A 19,057-nucleotide genomic window follows, 5' to 3' on the forward strand; every position below is an offset into this window, starting at 1 on the left:
CCTTAGTGAAGGCCACCAAAAACCCCTGGCTACTGCCTCTCTAGTGGCCGTGATACCTGGATGAGCACTCAGCCTAGACTCATGAAACTCCTGCAGAAGTCTAGGCCGCAACGAATCTGGAACAAACAGTTTATCTCCTGGCCTGGTTGCCAGAGCCCTTAGAATTTCTTGTTCCAACTCAGTTGAGACCCCCGCTACTACCACCCCTGGAGGAAGAATGGAGGACGGCGGCTCAGGGGGAGACACTGGATCAAAACTTCTGGACAAGGCATCCGCTTTAACATTTTTGGACCCTGGTCGAAAAGTAATGGAAAACTGAAATCGTGAAAAAAAAAGTGACCAACGGGCTTGTCTAGGAGTAAGCCTCTTAGCAGATTCAAGGTATGCCAAATTTTTGTGATCCGTGACAACCATGATAGGGTGAGCCGCCCCTTCCAAAAAGTGCCTCCATTCCTCAAACACCAGCTTGACCGCAAGAAGTTCTCTATTGCCTACATCATAGTTTTTCTCAGCTGAGGAGAACTTCTTGGAGAAGAAGGCACAGGGTTTGAGATTAGTAAGGGTGGCTGGACCCTGGGACAGCACAGCCCCCACCCCCACTTCAGAAGCATCCACCTCCACAATGAATGATTTTGACGGGTCTGGTTGTACCAACACCGGGGCAGACATGAAACATTTCTTAATCGCTGAAAAGGACTCCTTAGCGAGTTCAGACCAATTTTTTTCATCAGCGCCCTTCTGGGTAAGATCCGTGAGTGGTTTAACCACTTGTGAGAAACCTTTAATGAATCTTCGATAATAGTTCGCAAATCCTAAGAAGCGCTGGAGCCCCTTGACATCTCGAGGCTGAACCCAGTCAGCAATCGCCAGCACCTTCTTAGGATCCATATGAAACCCCTCACAGGACACAATCAACCCCAAAAAAGACAGTTCCTGTACAAAAAACGAACATTTTTCCAATTTAGCGAACAATTGGTTCTCCCTGAATCTCTGGAGAACTGTCCTTAGATGTTGTAAGTGAGATTGACTGTCCGGGGAATACACCAAAATGTCACCCAAATAAATAATAACAAAACGGCCTATCTGGTCAGAAAACACAACATTGATGAAATTCTGGAAAATAGTGAGTGCATTAGTCAACCCAAACGGCATAACCAGGTTCTCAAAGAGTCCTTCTGATGTGAGGAATGCAGTTTTCAACTCGTCCCCTTCCCGAACCCTTATCAGATTGTAGGCCCCCCGCAGATCTAACTTGGAGAACCATTGGGCCCCCGCTAACTGGTTACATAAGTCTGGGATGAGGAGAAGCGGGTAAGTGTTCCTAACCGTTATCTTGCTAAGTTCTCGAAAGTCGAGGCACGGCCGCAAACCACCATCTTTCTTCTTCACAAAGAAGAATCCTGCTGCCACAAGTGACACAGAAGGCCTGATATGCCCTTTGCGGAGACTCTCAGCTATATACTCCTTCATGGCTTGGCGCCCAGGCCCAGACAAATTGAACAATCGAGCCTTAGGTAACTTGGCTCCGGGTACTAAATCAATGGCACAATCGTAGGGTCTATGTGGTGGCAGCACCTCAGCCTCACTTTCAGAAAAAACGTCTTCGAAATCCTTCAGGTACTCCGGAATACCTTCCAGACTGACAGACGACACAGACACGGATTTAACAGTGTTAACAAGATGTCCCAGGTTACCACGTTTATCATTGCATCCCCATTGAGTTATTTCCCCTGTAACCCAATCAACGGTAGGATTATGGCGTTGAAGCCAAGGCAACACCAGTACCAGTCCTGCAGGCAAGTTATCTAGTACAAGACAACTTAGTTTTTCCACATGAGTGGAACCCACTTTTAGAGAAAAAAGTTCAGACCTGCAACAGATACCGCCCTGGGTAAGAGGAGACGAGTCAATTGCCACATGTTTAACAGGATCCTGAAGCCTGACTGTCCCTATCTTATTGAGAGTCATAACTTTGGTATCAATCAGATTCACAGCAGAACCTCAGTCAACAAAAGCAGTAGTCTGAACAGGACCATAACCAAGTTCCAGTTCCACCTGCAGCACCATTTTTGCACGTGAGGAAAATTGTACCTGAAGGTCTGGGTAGCCTCCTCGACAACTACCCAGACCTAGTCATTTCCCGCCATCTTGGAGGATGACGGACAGGAGGGGCAGTCCTTCTTCCAGTGTCTGGATTCCCCACAATAGAAGCACATCTGCTTCTCCCGGCGGCATCTTCTTTCTTTTTCCTCACAGGTGACAGCGCTCACCTCCATAGCCACAGGAAGAGTCCAGGTCTCATCTCCACTGAAGAATAACGGTGTTTCCCGTTGCATAACACCTCTAGCCCGCAGTCTGCGATCCATGCGAACCGCTTGGGTCATGGCATCCTCCAGGGAGTCAGGCGGAGGATGGAGTGCCAAAGCATCCTTCAGACGTTCACACAGACCTCTGTGGAACAGCCCTCGAAGGGCGGCATCACTCCAGGAAATCTCGGCTGCCCAACGTCTGAATTCAGTACAGAACCATTCGGCCGAGTGCTCCCCCTTACAGACACTCATCACCTTGTCCTCAGCCAACCGCACTCTATCAGGCTCATCATAAATAAGCCCTAGGGCTTCAAAAAACGCATCCACAGACATTCTCTCAGGGGCAGAAGAGGAAAGCGAAAATGCCCAGGCTTGTGGGGACCCCCTAAGCAGGGACATAACTACCCCCTCCCTCTGTTTCTCATCCCCAGAGGAGCGGGGTCTCAAAGAGAAAAAGAGCTTACAGCCCTCCTTAAATGCCCTGAAATCATCTTTGTTACCAGAAAACGTATCTGGCAATTTAACCGGGGATTCGGGTGGGACTAAAATGACATCTCTATTCCCCACCTGCTGGAAGCCTGCGGAAAGTACCCCCTGAACTGAGTCCTCAACCCGCCGTTGAGACTGGGCCAGAGCTTGGTGTTCCAAACTAAGCTTCTGCAGTGACTGAGTCAAGCATTTCACCTGCTCAGATAAAGCACACATTGGGTCCATGCTGCAGAAGTGAGTAGAGAAAAAAAAATTGCAGGCCAGTTATAATGTCAGGAACACCGCACTGAACTTGCTCACTGAGCCAATGCGCGTGTCCTGAGTAAAGCGAACTGTGCTCAATGATACCTGTGGAGCGGGCAGCAGCCGAGTAGATGCGTACTTCAGAGCCACAGGACCTGAAGCACGTGACTGCTAGGGGCGTGGCCTAAACTCCAGGGAGCTAGGAGCAGCAAGAGAACCCCTAGCAGGGTAACTGCGAGACAAAATTACCAAGGGGCATAGACAGGGAGAATAGTCAGGACGTAGCCAATGAGTCACACACAGAGATAGGTACAAGAGGGGCGATCAGAGAGTAGTCAGGTCACAGGCAATGAGTCATACACAGAGATAATAATGCTGTACAGAATCAACAGGCAAACTCACAACGGGAACCAGAACCGGGTCAGAACCATATAAACAAGCTATAACAACAAACAGGCACAGACACACAGGGGTCAGCACACTAGGCCAAAGGCAAAAGTATAACTGGCAGGGATTGAAGCTTCCCAGGGGTTTAAGAAGCTCTCCCTGAACCAGAAAGTGGCCACCATCATTAACCCCATGTGTGCAGGTCATAACCTGCACTGAGCTCCAGATATTAACCCCTGACGTGCAGCTCAAAAACCTGCACTGGGATCATGACAGTCCACATTCCCACTACTAGTAGTGGGAATGTGAACAGACCAGGAGACATTGCCGGACACACATCAGGGGTTCAGCTGACGTTACTGAACCCCAGTAACACAGGAACAAGTGTTGATTGTGCAGACGGCACTTCAGAGCAGCAACTGGCGGTGTTGGAGGACAGGGTAAATACTAGAGACAGAGTGGAGCCAGAGGCCTAATTGGAGCATGTTTAAAATCAGTAGTAGTCTACAACAGATATAAAACTTGATGAAATTAGGCCTCAGCCTACACCAAGATTGACCCTAGGCTCCAACATCACCAGTTGCTGCTCAGAAGTGTCTTTGGCATGGGTACTCCCTCCTGCCCAGCCTGGTTCCAGCACGCCTGCTGTTTCCGGGTAGTGTCAATGTCACTTTGTCACCAATACGTTGTCCTGTCCTGTCGTGTTGCGGTCGGGTTAGCCGAGTCTGTGGTGCCTGCAGTTTAGGTGCTTCCTATGTGGGCTGCGGGTTCTGGTAATAAAGGCTGGTTCCGTAGTGCCAATAGGACAAGCACCCCCTGTAAGGACTGTGGGTTTCGGTAACTGCGGCTGGCTCGCGGCCTTGCAACTTTGTATTTCATGGGTACCTTCTCCTACCCATCTGGGTTCCAGTACCGTCAGCTGGTTCTCGGCAGTGCCTTTTGGCTTAGGTGCCTCCTTCTTGGTATCCGAGTTCCAGCAATGTCTGCTGGTCCTTGGTAGTGCTTTCTAGCACAGGTACCTCCTGCTTAGTAACCGTGTTCCAGCACCGTCAGCTGGTCCACGGTTGTGCCATTGGCTCTTGTTCCTTCTGCTGCCCCTCCGGGTTCCCGCACCATCAGCTGGTCCTCGCTAGTTCCATTAGCTCTTGCAGCTTCTGCTACCCATCCGGGTTCCAGTACCGTCAGCTGGCTCTCGGCAGTGCCTTTGGCTGAGGTGCCTCCTTCTCGGTATCCGAGTTCCAGCAACGTCTGCTGGTCCTTGGTAGTGCTTTCTAGCACAGGTACCTCCTGTTTAGTAACCGTGTTCCAGCACAGTCAGCTGGTCCATGGTTGTGCCATTGGCTCTTGTTCCTTCTGCTGCCCCTCCGGGTTCCAGCACCGTCATCTAGTCCTCGCTAGTTCCATTAGCTCTTGCAGCTTCTGCTACCCATCTGGGTTCCAGCACCGTCAGCTGGTTCTCGGCAGTGTCTTTGGCACGGGTACTCCCTCCTGCCCAGCCTGGGTCCAGCACGTCTGTTGTTTCCGGGTAGTGTCAACGTCACTTTGCCAACAATTTATTGTCCTGTCGTGTTGCAGTCGGGTTAGCCGAGTCTATGGTGCCTGCAGTTTAGGTGCTTCCTATGTGGGCTGCGGGTTCTGGTAATAAAGGCTGGTTCCGTAGTGCCAATAAGACAAGCACCCCCTGTAAGGACTGTGGGTTTCGGTAACTGCGGCCGGCTCGCGGCCTTGCAACTTTGTTTGTCATGGGTACCTTCTGCTACCCATCCGGGTTCCAGTACCATCAGCTGGTTCCCGGCAGTGCCTTTGGCTTAGGTGCCTCCTTCTCGGTATCTGAGTTCCAGCAACGTTTTGCTGGTCCTTGATAGTGCTTTCTAGCACAGGTACCTCCTGCTTAGTAACCGTGTTCCAGCACCATCAGCTGGTCCACAGTTGTGCCATTGGCTCTTGTTCCTTCTGCTACCCATCCGGGTTCCAGTACCGTCAGCTGGTTCTCGGCAGTTCCTCAGCCTTCTTGTACCTTCTGCTACTTTTCCAAGTTCAGGCTTTTGGAAATGGTTTTTGGTTATCACTCTGGATTTCCCTGACGACGACCCTGAAGACCACCCCGAAGAAGACGAAAAAGATGACCCTGAAGACGACGACCCAGAAGACAACCCCGAAGACCAAAAAGATGACCCTGAAGAAGATGACCAAGAGGACAAAGAACATGAAGACAACCACCAAGATACAGAGCAACAAGAGACAGAAGACCAAGAAGCAGAAGAACAAAAAGCAAAAGAACCAAAAGCAGAAGAACATTAAGCATAAGACTAAAAATCAGAGCAAAAGATATTATCTAAATTATAAGCAGAAGAAGACTAAGCAGTGTATGGAGGTGAGTCCGTTCCTCCTCGTGGTGCCCCTGGAAAATGCCTGCTGCTGCAGGCCAAACTGACGCGGACAAATCCTGTTGTAAATCTTTTGTGACAGGCAGAACGGAAGGTGTAATCTTCAAACTTTTATAGATAACAACTACAGGAATGCCTGTCACAAATAAGAATATGATGAAGAAGAAGAATAGGAAGAAGATGAAGAAGTAGAATATGAAGAAGAATAATAGTTGAATAAGAAGAATATGATGAATGTAAAAAAAAGAATAATAGGAAGAAGGTGAAGAAGAAGAAGATGAATAAGGTGAAGAAGTTGATAAAAAAAGATGCTGCTGCTGAGGATCATGAAGGAGAAAGTGTGGGAGAAGTAAAAAAGAAGGTGAAGAGCATGGAAGTAGTGATACATACATATCTGACAAAATATAAAAGAGGTTAACATAGTCAATATCTTTGTAACTGCGAACGTCTTTAAAAAAAAAAAATTATTCCTGCTATTCCATTTGATTGGGCTAAACCTCTATGCCTTTAATGTTTCCTCCACCTCCCCCAATACATTCTACATTATTCTTAGTTGTTTTTCTTCATGTAGAACTAACCTACAAGGAAAGAAAGGGTTTTTTTCAATTCCGATATTTCTGTCCCATTGACTTGCATTGGTTTCCAGTATCGGAATCGGCGATACCCGATACTTTTTGGGTATCGGTCCGATCCAATCCGATCCGATATTTCAGGATATTGGATGGTATTGCTCAACACTAGTTAGCACATGTGGCCACCAGAGGGCGGTGTGGCCTGTAATAACCAACAGGCGCTCGTTTCTCGTCATTACTAATGTGCGCGGTGAGAGACCAGATTGAACGATAAACTAATTATTGTAAACTTCAGTAAATTAGAAACGAGGGAACATATTGACGAACATATTTAGTTCCCAGTAATACCTCGGCGCACAGCTTGCACGATTCCCACACATTCTGTTTATACAACACGGGAAGGTTAATGACAACTGAACATAAAGTGACGATATACTAAAGCGCAAAGGGGAAAGGAGGTGTTTGGTTGATTGGGAAAAACCAGCTTGGGGCCCCTGTGCAAGAAATGTGTCTGGGCCCCCCTCCTTTTATGGCGTCAAAGCTACTTGTGTGTGTGTGTGTATATATATATATATATATATATATATATATACATATACACACAGTGCCTTGTGAAAGTATTCAGCCCCCTGGAACTTTTCAACCTTTTCCCACATATCATGCTTCAAACATAAAGATACCAAATGTAAATTTTTGGTGAAGAATCAACAACAAGTGGGACACAATTGTGAAGCTGAGCGAAAATTATTGGTTATTTTAAATTCTTGTGGCAATTCAAAAACTGAAAAGTGGGGCGTGCAATATTATTTGGCCCCTTTTCCTTCAGTGCAGCAAACTCACTCTAGAAGTTCATTGTGGATCTCTGAATGATCCAATGTTGTCCTAAATGACTAATGATGATAAATATAATCCACCTGTGTGTAATCAAGTCTCCGCATAAATGCACATGCTCTGTGATAGCCTCAGGGTTCTGTTTGAAGCACAGAGAGCATCATGAAGACCAAGGAACACAACAGGCAGGTCCATGATACTGTTGTGGAGAAGTTTAAAGCCGGATTTGGATACAAAATGATTTCCAAAACTTTAAACATCCCAAGGAGCACTGTGCAAGCAATCATATTGAAATGGAAGGAGTATCATACCACTGCAAATCTACCAAGACACGGCCGTCTTTCTAAACATTCATCTCAAACAAGGAGAAGACTGATCAGAGATGCAGCCAAGAGGCCCATGGTCACTCTGGATGAACTGCAGAGATCTATAGCTGAGGTGGGACAGTCTGTCCATAGGACAACAATCAGTCGTACACTGCACAAACCTGGCCTATATGGAAGAGTGGCAAGAAGAAAGCCATTTCTCAAAGATATCCATAAAAAGTGTCATAAAAAAGTTTGCAACACGCCACCTGGGAGACATACCAAACATGTGGAAGAAGGTGCTCTGGTCAGATGAAACCAAAATCGAACTTTTTGGCAACAATGCCAAACGATATATTTGGCGTAAAAGCAACACAGCTCCTCACCATGAACACACCATCCCCACTGTCAAACATGGTGGTGGCAGCATCATGGTTTGGGCCTGCTTTTCTTCAGCAGGGACAGGGAAGATGGTTTAAATTGATGGGAAGATGGATGGAGCCATATACAGGACCATTGTTGAAGAAAACCTGTTGAGTCTGCAAAACACCTGAGACTAGGACGTAGATTTGTCTTCCAACAAGACAATGATCCCAAACATAAAGCAAAATCTACAATGGAATGTTCACAAACAAACATATCCAGGTGTTGGAATGGCCAAGTCAAAGTCCAGACCTGAATCCAATCGAGAATGTGTGGAAATACAGTACCTGAAAACTGCTGTTCACAAACTATCTCCATCAAACCTCACTGAGCTCGAGCTGTTTACCAAGGAAGAACGGGTAATAATTTCAGTCTCTCGATGTACAAAACTGATAGAGACATACCCCAAGCGACTTGCAGCTGTAATCGCAGCAAAAGGTGGCGCAACAAAGTTAAGTTAAAGGGGCCAAATAATATTGCACGCCCCACTTTTCAGTTTTAGAATTTCCACAAAAATTTAAAATAACCAATAAATTTCATTCAAATTCACAATTGTGTCCCACTTGTTGTTGATTCTTCACCAAAAATTTACATTTGGTATCTTTATGTTTGAAGCATGATATGTGGGAAATGGTTGAAAAGTTCCAGGGGGTCGAATACTTTCACAAGGCACTGTATATATATATATATATATATATATATATATATATATATATATATATATATAGCCACACACACATACATGTACTGCATATATATTGCATAGTCTCCTATATTATGTATATTGCCATCCCTTATTATACAGCGCCCTCTCTTGTTATGTACAGTACGGTCCCTTACATATTGAATTGTATAGAGCCCTGTTTTTTATTACATACCGTCCTGTCTTGTTAGTTGTATAATGCAATGATGGCTGATGGAGCATGGGAAAGCTTCTTTTCTATTGGAGGAGCTGATGGACTGGTAGTTTAGTCACCGGCTCCTCGATCAGCAGTCATTTTATATCTAAAAAGGGAGAGGACTATGTAATAAAAGAGGGCGCTGTGAATAACAAAATTAACAATAATACTAATAATGTAAGGGACAGCACTATACATAATAGCAGAGGAAGCTATATAATAAGGGACGGCACTATATATAACTAGAGAGGATGGTACGTAATAAGGGATGGTGTTATATATAATAAGAGAAAACTATGTAACTAAGGATGGTGTTATACAGAATTAGTGAGTACACTATATACTAAGGGACTGTGGTAGACATAGTGAGTACACTATATACTAAGGGACTGTGTTAGACATAATAAGCGATAATAATGTCTTCCTCCACCTCCCCCTGTTCCTAAGGCCATTATAAGTCCCCTTCCTCCCATCCCAATCCCCCGCACCCCTCATTGTCCTCCTCTCCTCGCATCCCATTATTGTAATCTCCCCCACCCCATCATTGCCCTCTTCACCACCTCCATCATTTTCTTCTCCCCCTCCATCCTTCCTTTCTCCCCCACCACCATCATTGCCTATTCCATGACCTCCATCATTTCCTCCTCCACCACCCCCATTATTGCCCTTTCCACCACCATCATTGCATTCTCCCCCACCACCCCATCATAATTTCTTTTTCCCCCACCACCCCATCATTACCCTTCTCCCCATCACCCCCATCATTGCCTTCTCCATCACCCCATCACTGCCTTCTCCCCATCACTCCCATTGTTGTGTTCTCCATCACCCTATCACTGCCTTCTCCCCATCACTCCCATCATTGCCTTCTCTCCATCACCCCCATCATTGCCTTCTCCATCACCCCATCATTGCCTTCTCCCCATCACTCCCATCACTGCCTTCTCCCCATCACTCCCATCATTGCCTTCTCCCCATCACTCCCATCATTGCCTGCTCCACCACCCCATCACTGTCTTCTCCCCATCACTCCCATCATTGCCTTCTCCCCATCACTCCCATCATTGCCTTCTCCATCACACCATCACTGCCTTCTCCCCATCACTCCCATCATTGCCTGCTCCATCACTCCCATGATCCCATCAATGCCTTCTCTCCATCACCCCCATCATGGTCTTCTCCCATTGCCCCCTCATGGCCTTCTCCCATCACCCCAGGCATCATGGCCATCTCTCCCCATCACGGCCTTCTCATGTCCCCATCTCCTCCATTATAAGTCCCCCTTCCTCTAATCCCAATCCCCCTCACCCCTCATTGTCCTCCTCTCCTCGCATCCCATTATTGTCCACTCCCCCACCCCATCATTGCCCTCTTCACCACCTCCATCATTTTCTTCTCCCCCACCACTCCCATCATTGCCCATTCCACGACCTCCATCATTTCCTCCTCCACCACCCCCATTATTGCCCTTTCCACCACCATCCTTGCTTTCTCCCCCACCACCCCATCATAATTTCTTTTTCCCCACCACCCCATCATTACCCTTCTCCCCATCACCCCCATCATTGCCTTCTCCATCACCCCATCACTGCCTTCTCCCCATCATTCCCATTATTGTCTTCTCCATCACCAACACTGCCTTCTCCCCATCACTCCCATCATTGCCTTCTCCCCATCACCCCCATCACTGCCTTCACCATCACCCCATCATTGCCTTCTCCCCATCACTCCCATCATTGCCTTCTCCCCATCACTCCCATCACTGCATTCTCTCCATCACTCCCATCATTGCCTTCTCCCCATCACTCCATCATTGCCTTCTCCCCATCACTCCATCATTGCCTGCCCCATCACTCCCATCACTGCCTTCTCCCCATCACTCCCATCATTGCCTGCTCCATCACCCCATCATTGCCTTCTCCCCATCACTCCCATCATTGCCTGCACCATCAACCCCACCATTGCCTACTCCCCATCAATCCCATCATTGCCTGCTCCATCACTCCCATGATCCCATCAATGCCATCTCTCCATCACCCCCATCATGGTCTTCTCCCATTGCACCCTCATGGCCTTCTCCCATCACCCCAGGCATCATGGCCATCTCTCCCCATCATGGTCTTCTCATGTCCCCATCTCCTCCAGGGCCAGGGTCCACCTCCACACACAGACATACACACATACATACACACTGACACTCACACAAACACACCACCTCTCTCCTCTCACTTGTCCGCAGCATTGACCACACTTCCTCGCTCTGACACAGCAGCGGCCGCTGAATGATGATGTCATTCAGCGGGGCTCCTCTCTGTGTCAGAGACAGGAAACGTGGGTGGCGTACAGGAAGCAGGATGGATCCTTGCAGCTCCGCTCCTGCAATTTTCTCTTGCAGGCAGCGGAGCTGCTTGCATCGCTCCCTACCGGCCGCTGCACATGAGGGCAATCTGGCCAGGGGCCCCCGGAGCCCAGGGCCCGGAAAAACCAGCCAGATTGCCCTCATCATTAGCCGCTTTGCAGGGCCCCCTGGAGGCTCTGGGCCCCGGTGGAGTCGCACTGGTTGAACCGGTAGTATGTCCGCCCATGCACACATCACTATCACCAGTAATAAGTTCTTCTCGCAATCTCAGAAAGTTCAAACAACACCTTGAAACGAAACAATTGTGAAAGTGCTCCTCCAGGGGCCTCCAGCCAGCCAACGGCACATCACACAGCCGCTATGGGGCCCCTGTGAGGCAGGGGTGCCCTCTTGCCCCCAGCGCCGGCTCCCGCCACCGCATTGAAGGAGGCAGTGATGGAGGAGAGAGCGTCAGCTGACGCTCCCTCTCCCATCATTCCCGCTCTGCCTCTGACACAGCTGGGGCGCGATGATGTCATCACGCTCTCACTGTGTGCCAGACAGAGCAGGAGACAGGAGCAGCCAGCAGCGCAGGCAGGAGAAGGTGAGGAGAGTTTTTTTTTTTTCTTTTTAAATCAGTGTGAGTACTGGACTGTGGGGCCACTCTGGGGGACTATATACCATGCTCGGCTATATCATACCATGCTGGGGGGCTATATACCATGCTGGGCTGTATTATACCATGCTGGGGGGGGCTATATACCATGCTGGGCTGTATTACACCATTCTGGGGGGCTATATACCATGCTGGGCTGTATTACACCATTCTGGGGGGCTATATACCATGCTGGGCTGTATTATACCATTCTGGGGGGGCTATATACCATGCTGGGCTGTATTATACCATTCTGGGGGGGCTATATACCATGCTGGGCTCTATTATACCATTCTGGGGGGCTATATACCATGCTGGGCTCTATTATACCATGCTGGGCTGTATTACACCATTCTGGGGGGAGGGCTATATACCATGCTGGGCTGTATTATACCATACTGGACTGTATTATTCCATTCTGGGGGACTATATACCATGCTTGGGTGTATTATACCATTCTGGGGGGGCTATATACCATGCTGGGCTGTATTATACCATGCTGGGCTTTATTATACCATGCTGGGCTGCATTATACCATTCTGGGGGGGCTATATACCATGCTGGGCTGTATTATACCATTCTGGGGGGGCTATATACCATGCTGGGCTGTATTAGACCATGCTGGGCTGTATTAGACCATTCTGCGGGGGGCTATATACCATGCTGGGCTGTATTATACAGGCCACCATGGTATACAGCCCAGCATGGTATGCAGCCTGTATACCATGCTGGGCTGTATTATACCATGGTGGACTATATACCATGCTGTGTTGTATACCATGGTGGACTGAGCTGTATACCATGGTGGGCTACATTTTACATTATATTCTATAGGGGGAGGCTGTGTTATATAATATGAGGGGCTACATTATATTCTGTTAGGGACAGCGGAACGCACTAAATATAAAATAATAGAAAGTGCGTTCGCCGCCCGGGGTCCACCGTGCAGAGGTGTGAAACTGCTGCTATATAATGGCAGACGCACAATATGGCAGTATATTGCACACGGGTTGAACGTCACCCAGTGTGCACTGGGCGTACTCTGTTATATCCACAGAGTCACCTTAAGGCATAAACATAAATGCCGAGCCTGTTGACCTCACAGGCCTCAGCGGTGTGCATGCACACAGAGTCGGTGTCCGTCTAGACCTACCGTGCATGCGGCGTCGCTACCGCGGACACCCACAAGTGCTGCTGACTGCAGCGCGGCAACTGACTCAGCCGCTATACGACAATGCCCAGGAGGGGCGCACTGTCGGAAGCTAGCTCTGTGGAGATGAGCACTGTGGCTTGTAGCATGCCACTGACTGGCGCTGACTTTTATAGCCGTGCGGGGCCTTCCAGATCTCTGGGATGGAACAATCAGATCAGGAGAAGGACCTGAGCACGTGACTCCCGATCTCCAATGGGAGATCGTCTCGTGAGCATGCCCAGTAGCATGACGAGAGGACTTAGCCACTCGAGTGGCTTGCTGCAGGGCAGCCTGCGCTGCTATTGCTGACCCAGAGGTGACAGCAACAACCAGTCCTACAGAGCTGGTCTGAGCAGAGCGCCTGCGACGCCAAGATTGCTGTGCAGGCTCCTGAGCGGTCGGAGAAGAATGGGAGACCGCAGGATGCAAGGCTTTGGATTCCCCCTTGGCACGCTCAAACGCCGCGATCAGGAGTGGGGCGTGGATGTTCTCCACTGGCTCCCAGGTCCGGGCCTCCGGACCCTGACCCTTCTAGTCCACCAAATAAAACTTTTTGACATGCACAATCCTGCGTCCCACAATGGCGTTGACCTCAAACTCATCCGAGGACAGGTCTGATGTCCCGGCAGATGACTCGGAAAACCGAGCCATGTGAACAGGCTTGAGAAGGGACACATGGAAGACGTCAGAGAAGGCCAAGTGTGGTGGAAGAGCCAGATGGTAGACCACTGAGCTGATGCGCTCGAGGACCTTAAAGGGACCAATGTATCGCGGAGCGAACTTGGACGACTCGGCCCACAGCTTGATATTACGAGCCACACCAAGTCGCCAGGGGCAAAAGTTGGAGCGGGACGCCGATGTGTGTCGGCTGATGCTCTCATTCTCTCTTTAGAGACTCGAATAGCATCCTGGGTACGATCCCAAATGTCGCGAGCCTCCACTGCCCAGTCTGCCACCCTGGAATCAGTGGAAGACACTGGCATCGGGACAGGGATGCGCGGATGCTGGCCGTAATTGAGAAGGAATGGCGTCTGACCAGTGGAATCAGCCACTGCGTTATTCAGGGCAAATTCAGCCCACAGTAGTAAGGATGCCCAGTCATCCTACCTAGCAGAGACAAAATGTCGCAGGTATGTGACCAGAGTTTGATTGGCTCTCTCAACCAACCCGTTCGTCTTGGGATGATATGCGGAGGACAAATTGAGCTCGATACTGAGTAGACTGCCGAGCTCCCTCCAAAAATCGAGACGCAAACTGGGGACCTCGGTCACTGAACATTTTGTCTGGCATACCGTGCAACCAAAATACGTGCTTTATGAACAGTGCAGCGAGACCACGAGCAGAAGGCAGCCGCGCGAGTGGCACCAGATGCACCATTTTAGAGAAATGATCGGTGACCACCCAGATGACCGTGCTGCCACCAGATTTGGGCAGGCCGACCACAAAGTCCATGCCGACCATCTCCCAGGGTCTGTCTGCCACTGGCAAGGGATACAGTAACCCAGCCGGCCTCTGCCTAGAGGACCAGTTCCGAGCCCAAGAGACGCATGTTTGAATGTACTCTTTAGTGTCCCGAGCCATGTGCGGCCACCAATAAGACCTTGTCAGGAGTTCTGTGGTCCGCTTAATGCCAAAGTGACCACCCACCCTGGACACGTGTGCCCACACGAGGACCTCCGGCCGCAGACGAGGAGGGGCAAAGGTCTTGCCCGGCGGAACTGCCTCAAGAGCAACCGGAGCCACTGTCCTCAGGCTCTCCTTGGGGACAATTAGCTGAGGCTCAGCATCCTCTTCCTCCCCTGAGACCACTGAGCGAGAAAGAGCATCCGCACGGACGTTCTTCTCTCCAGACAGGTAATGCAAGGTGAAGCGGGAGAAGAAGAGCGACTACCTAGCTTGATGAGAGTTCAAGTGCTGGGCCATTTGCAAATAGACCAGGTTTTTATGGTCAGTGTACACCTGAAAGGGAAACCGGGCTCCCTCCAGGAGATGTCTCCACTCAGAAAAGGCCAATTTCATGGCCAGCAACTCCCTGTCCCCAATGGAGTAGTTTCTCTCCGCCGGTGAGAAGGTCTTTGAGAAGAAGAAGCAGGGATGCTTCCGACCTTGAGCATCCTTCTGGAAAAGGACTGCTCCTGCACCAACAGACGAGGCCTCTACCTCTAGGATAAAGGGTTTATCCACATCGGGACGGTGGAGGATGGGAGCGCCAGCAAAATGGGTTTTCAGGGACGAAAAGGCCGTGGAGACCTGTTCTGACCAAACCTTTGGATTGGCTCCTTTCTTGGTGAGAGCGACCAAAGGAGCTACCAGTGTGGAGAAGTGGGGAATAAACTGGCGGTAATAGTTAACGAACCCCAAAAAGCGCTGTACTGCTTTTAGAGAATGGGGCTCCTGCCAGTCCATTACTGCTTGCAATTTGGCAGGATCCATAGCCAACCCCTGGGCCGAGATGATATAGCCCAGGAACGGTAAGGACTCCTGCTCAAGCTGGCACTTCTCCAGCTTGGCGAAGAGAGAATTCGCCCGCAAACAGTCGAAGACCTTACAGACGTCTCTCCGGTGAGAGGCCACATCTGGAGAAAAGATGAGGATGTCATCCAGATAGGCCACCACCAAGGTAGAGAGCATATTGCAAAAGACGTCATTTACGAAGTCCTGAAAAACAGCAGGCGCATTACAGAGGCCGAAGGGCATGACCAGATACTCATAGTGGCCATCCCTGGTATTAAAGGATGTCTTCCACTCGTTTCCTTCGCGTATACGAATCAGGTTGTACGCCCCCCGTAGACCTAATTTCGTACAGATCCGGGCCCCTCGCAACCTGTCAAACAACTCAGAGATCACAGGAAGAGGGTTTTTTTTTTTTTACGGTAATGGCGTTGAGACCTCTGTAGTCAATGCAGGGGCGCAACTCCCCACTCTTCTTCTGCACGAAGAAGAACCCTGCACCAGCCGGTGACACCGATTTTCTGATAAACCCTCTTGCCAGGTTCACCCGGATATATTATGACATGGCCTCTGTCTCCGGGAGAGAGAGGGTACACGCGGCCTCTAGGAGGCTTCGCGCCTGGCAATAGGTCTATCGGGCAATCGTAAGGACGGTGCGGCGGAAGCGTCTCCGCTGATTTTTTGGAGAAGACATCCGCATACTGCCGGTAGTGTCCAGGGAGCGCTGAAAGATCCGCGGGCACCTCCGTGGATGCTACTTGAACACTGCCCTTCATGCACCTTCCCTCACAGTCCTTGCTCCAACCCATTATACTCCCCGAAGACCAATCTATATGAGGGGAATGGTAATGGAGCCATGGATGTACCTGGTCGATACCATCTGGCAAAATGAACAGGGACAACGTCTCGTGATGAGAGGGTGAGATTGAGAAACCAAGAGGTGCTGTCTGGTGTGTAACTTGGGATGGAAAAGGCGCACCGTCAACCACCCTGATGGTCAAGGGATGAGGCAGTAGTACCAGCGGAATAGCGTGCTTTTGGGCAAAGGATGAGGACATGAAGTTTCCTTCTGCCCCGGAGTCCACCGTGACCTCTACCTCCCAGGTGGAAGCGCCGCTATCTAATGTCCCTCGGAATACTGGTTTGGGGGAAAAGGTTTTCATATTAGTTAGACCACCACCTACAACCACTGGACGTGATCGTTTTTTCGACCGCAGAGGACACGTGCTAGCCGAATGACCACACTGCCAACACTGGTAACAGCGTGCAAAGCTTCGCACCGGACGTGGCTTGGGGCCGGCACGAGGCACCTCCATAGGTTCAGAAGGTGTAAGCTCCTGAGCGGGAAATCTTAGTGGCACGGAGAAGGTGGGAGCCAAATTAACCCTTCGTCTAGATTGTGCACGTTCCAGCCCGCGCTCCGTAAACCGGAGATCAATGCGGGTGGAGATGGCAATCAACTCCTCCAAACTTGTGGCAGCCGCTCTGGTTGCTAGAGCATCTTTGACATGCTCTACTAACCCTCTCCAAAACACAGGGACAAGTGCTTTATCAGGCCACTCCAGTTCGGAAGCCAATGTCCGGAATTGGACGGCATAATGGCTGACCGAGAGAGACCCCTGTGTTAGGGCCAATAATTGGAGAGAGGTGTTGTGCGTGATCCGTGGTCCCAAAAAGACCTGCTTCAGAGCCGTGAGGAACTGAGCAGCGCCCTGAACCACGGGATCATCACGCTCCCACAATGGCGTTGCCCACTCTAACGCCCTGCCTGATAGGAGAGAAACAATAAACCCCACCTTTGCCCGCTCTGTGGGAAATCGCTTGGCCAGTAACTCCAGCTGGATAGAGCACTGGCTTACGAAACCCCTGCAGGTGGTGCTGTCACCGGAAAACTTATCGGGCAACGGGAGGCGGGTTATTTTCGGCATAGGCGTGGGTGTGGACACGCGTGAGACAGCCTCTGCGACTGCCTGAGCAGCGGCCACTGTAGCATTTGCAGCTGAGGTGGAGCTCTCAATAGCTGCCAACCTGCTCTCCAGCTGCCGAATGTACCACTGTAGCTGCTGCAGGTCCCCCATTACTAGCCAGACCCTGGCGCTAGTGTAATGTTAGGGACGGCGGAACGCACTAAATATAAAATAATAGAAAGTGCGTTCGCTGCCCGGGGTCCACCGTGCAGAGGTGTGAAACTGCTGCTATATAATGGCAGATGCACAATATGGCGGTATATCGCACACGGGTTGAGCGTCACCCGGTGTGCACTGGGCATACTCTGTTATATCCACAGAGTCGCCTTAAGGCATAAACATAAATGTCGAGCCTGTTGACCTCACAGGTCTCAGCGGTGTGCATGCACGGTATATGGTCACCAGACTCGGGACCAAGACATAGGGTCGGTGTCCGTCTAGACCTACCGTGCGTGCGGTGTCGCTACTGCGGACACCCACAAGTGCTGCTGACTGCAGCGCCGCTATACGACAATGCCCAGGAGGGTGCACTGTCGGACGCTAGCTCTGTGGAGAGGAGCACTGTGGCTTGTAGCATGCCACTGACTGGTGCTGACTCTAAGGCTAAGTCCCTATCCACACACGTAATATCAAAGGGAGGGGATCTTAATGAGTCATTCGCAGGTTCATGCATCCATCATCATTCACACAGTAGCAATTAGAGACTACACTAGCGCATGGCCGAGCGGCCATGTGGACCTTTTATAGCCGTGCGGGACCTTCCAGATCTCTGGGATGGACCAATCAGATCAGGAGAAGGACCTGAGCACATGACTCCCGATCTCCAATGGGAGATCGCCTCGTGAGCATGCCCAGTAGCATAACGAGAGGACTTAGCCACTCGAGTGGCTTGCTGCAGGGCAGCCTGCGCTGCTATTGCTAACCCAGAGGTGGCAGCAACAACCAGTCCTACAGAGCAGGTCTGAGCAGAGCGCCTGTGACGCCGAGATTGCTGTGCAGGCTCCTGAGCGGTCGGAGAAGAATGGGAGACCGCAGGATGCAAGGCTCTGGATTCCCACTGTGCAACTGCAGGAACCCGACGCCTAACAATATTCTATGGGGAGGTGGGCTGTATTATATTCTATTTGGGGCTGCATTATATTCTGTATTATATTTATTATATTCGATGGGGGCTGCATTATACTATATGAGGAGGGCTACATTGTATTCCATGGAGGGGCTACATTATATCCTATGAGGGGGTTGCCATATATTTTATGGAGGGGCTGCATTATACTATATGTGGGTGGGGCTGCATTATATTCTATGGGGGGTTACATTATATTCTGTGGAGTGGCTGCATTATACTCTGGTAGCTGCATTATTTTCTAAGGGGTGGCTGCATTATACTATAAGAGGGGGGCTGCATTATATTATATGGGGGTTACATTATATTGTATGGTGGGGCTGCATTATACTCTGTGGGGTGGCTGCATTATGCTCTATTGGGTGGCTGCATTATACTGTATCGAGGACTATGGGGAATACATTATATGAAGAACTATGGGGTGCATTATGCTATGGGAAGTGAATTGTACTACATGGGTGACTATGGTGGTGCATTATACTA

The 19,057-nt window shown here is 49.8% G+C and overlaps 1 long non-coding RNA gene across 1 annotated transcript in view; it reads right to left on the reverse strand.

Annotated features, from left to right (window-relative positions):
• Positions 1 to 13,388, reverse strand: part of LOC141085298 (uncharacterized) — a 35,852-nt gene extending 22,464 nt beyond the window's left edge. The window contains exon 1 of the long non-coding RNA XR_012231266.1: positions 12,992 to 13,388. This is a non-coding gene — a long non-coding RNA (uncharacterized lncRNA). The remainder of the gene's footprint in view (positions 1 to 12,991) is intronic.
• Positions 13,389 to 19,057: the final 5,669 nt, after the last annotated feature.

This window comes from Dendrobates tinctorius, unplaced genomic scaffold (assembly GCF_039654945.1).
Source record: "Dendrobates tinctorius isolate UK_male_01 unplaced genomic scaffold, ASM3965494v1 ptg000028l, whole genome shotgun sequence".
Lineage (NCBI taxonomy): Eukaryota > Metazoa > Chordata > Amphibia > Anura > Dendrobatidae > Dendrobates > Dendrobates tinctorius.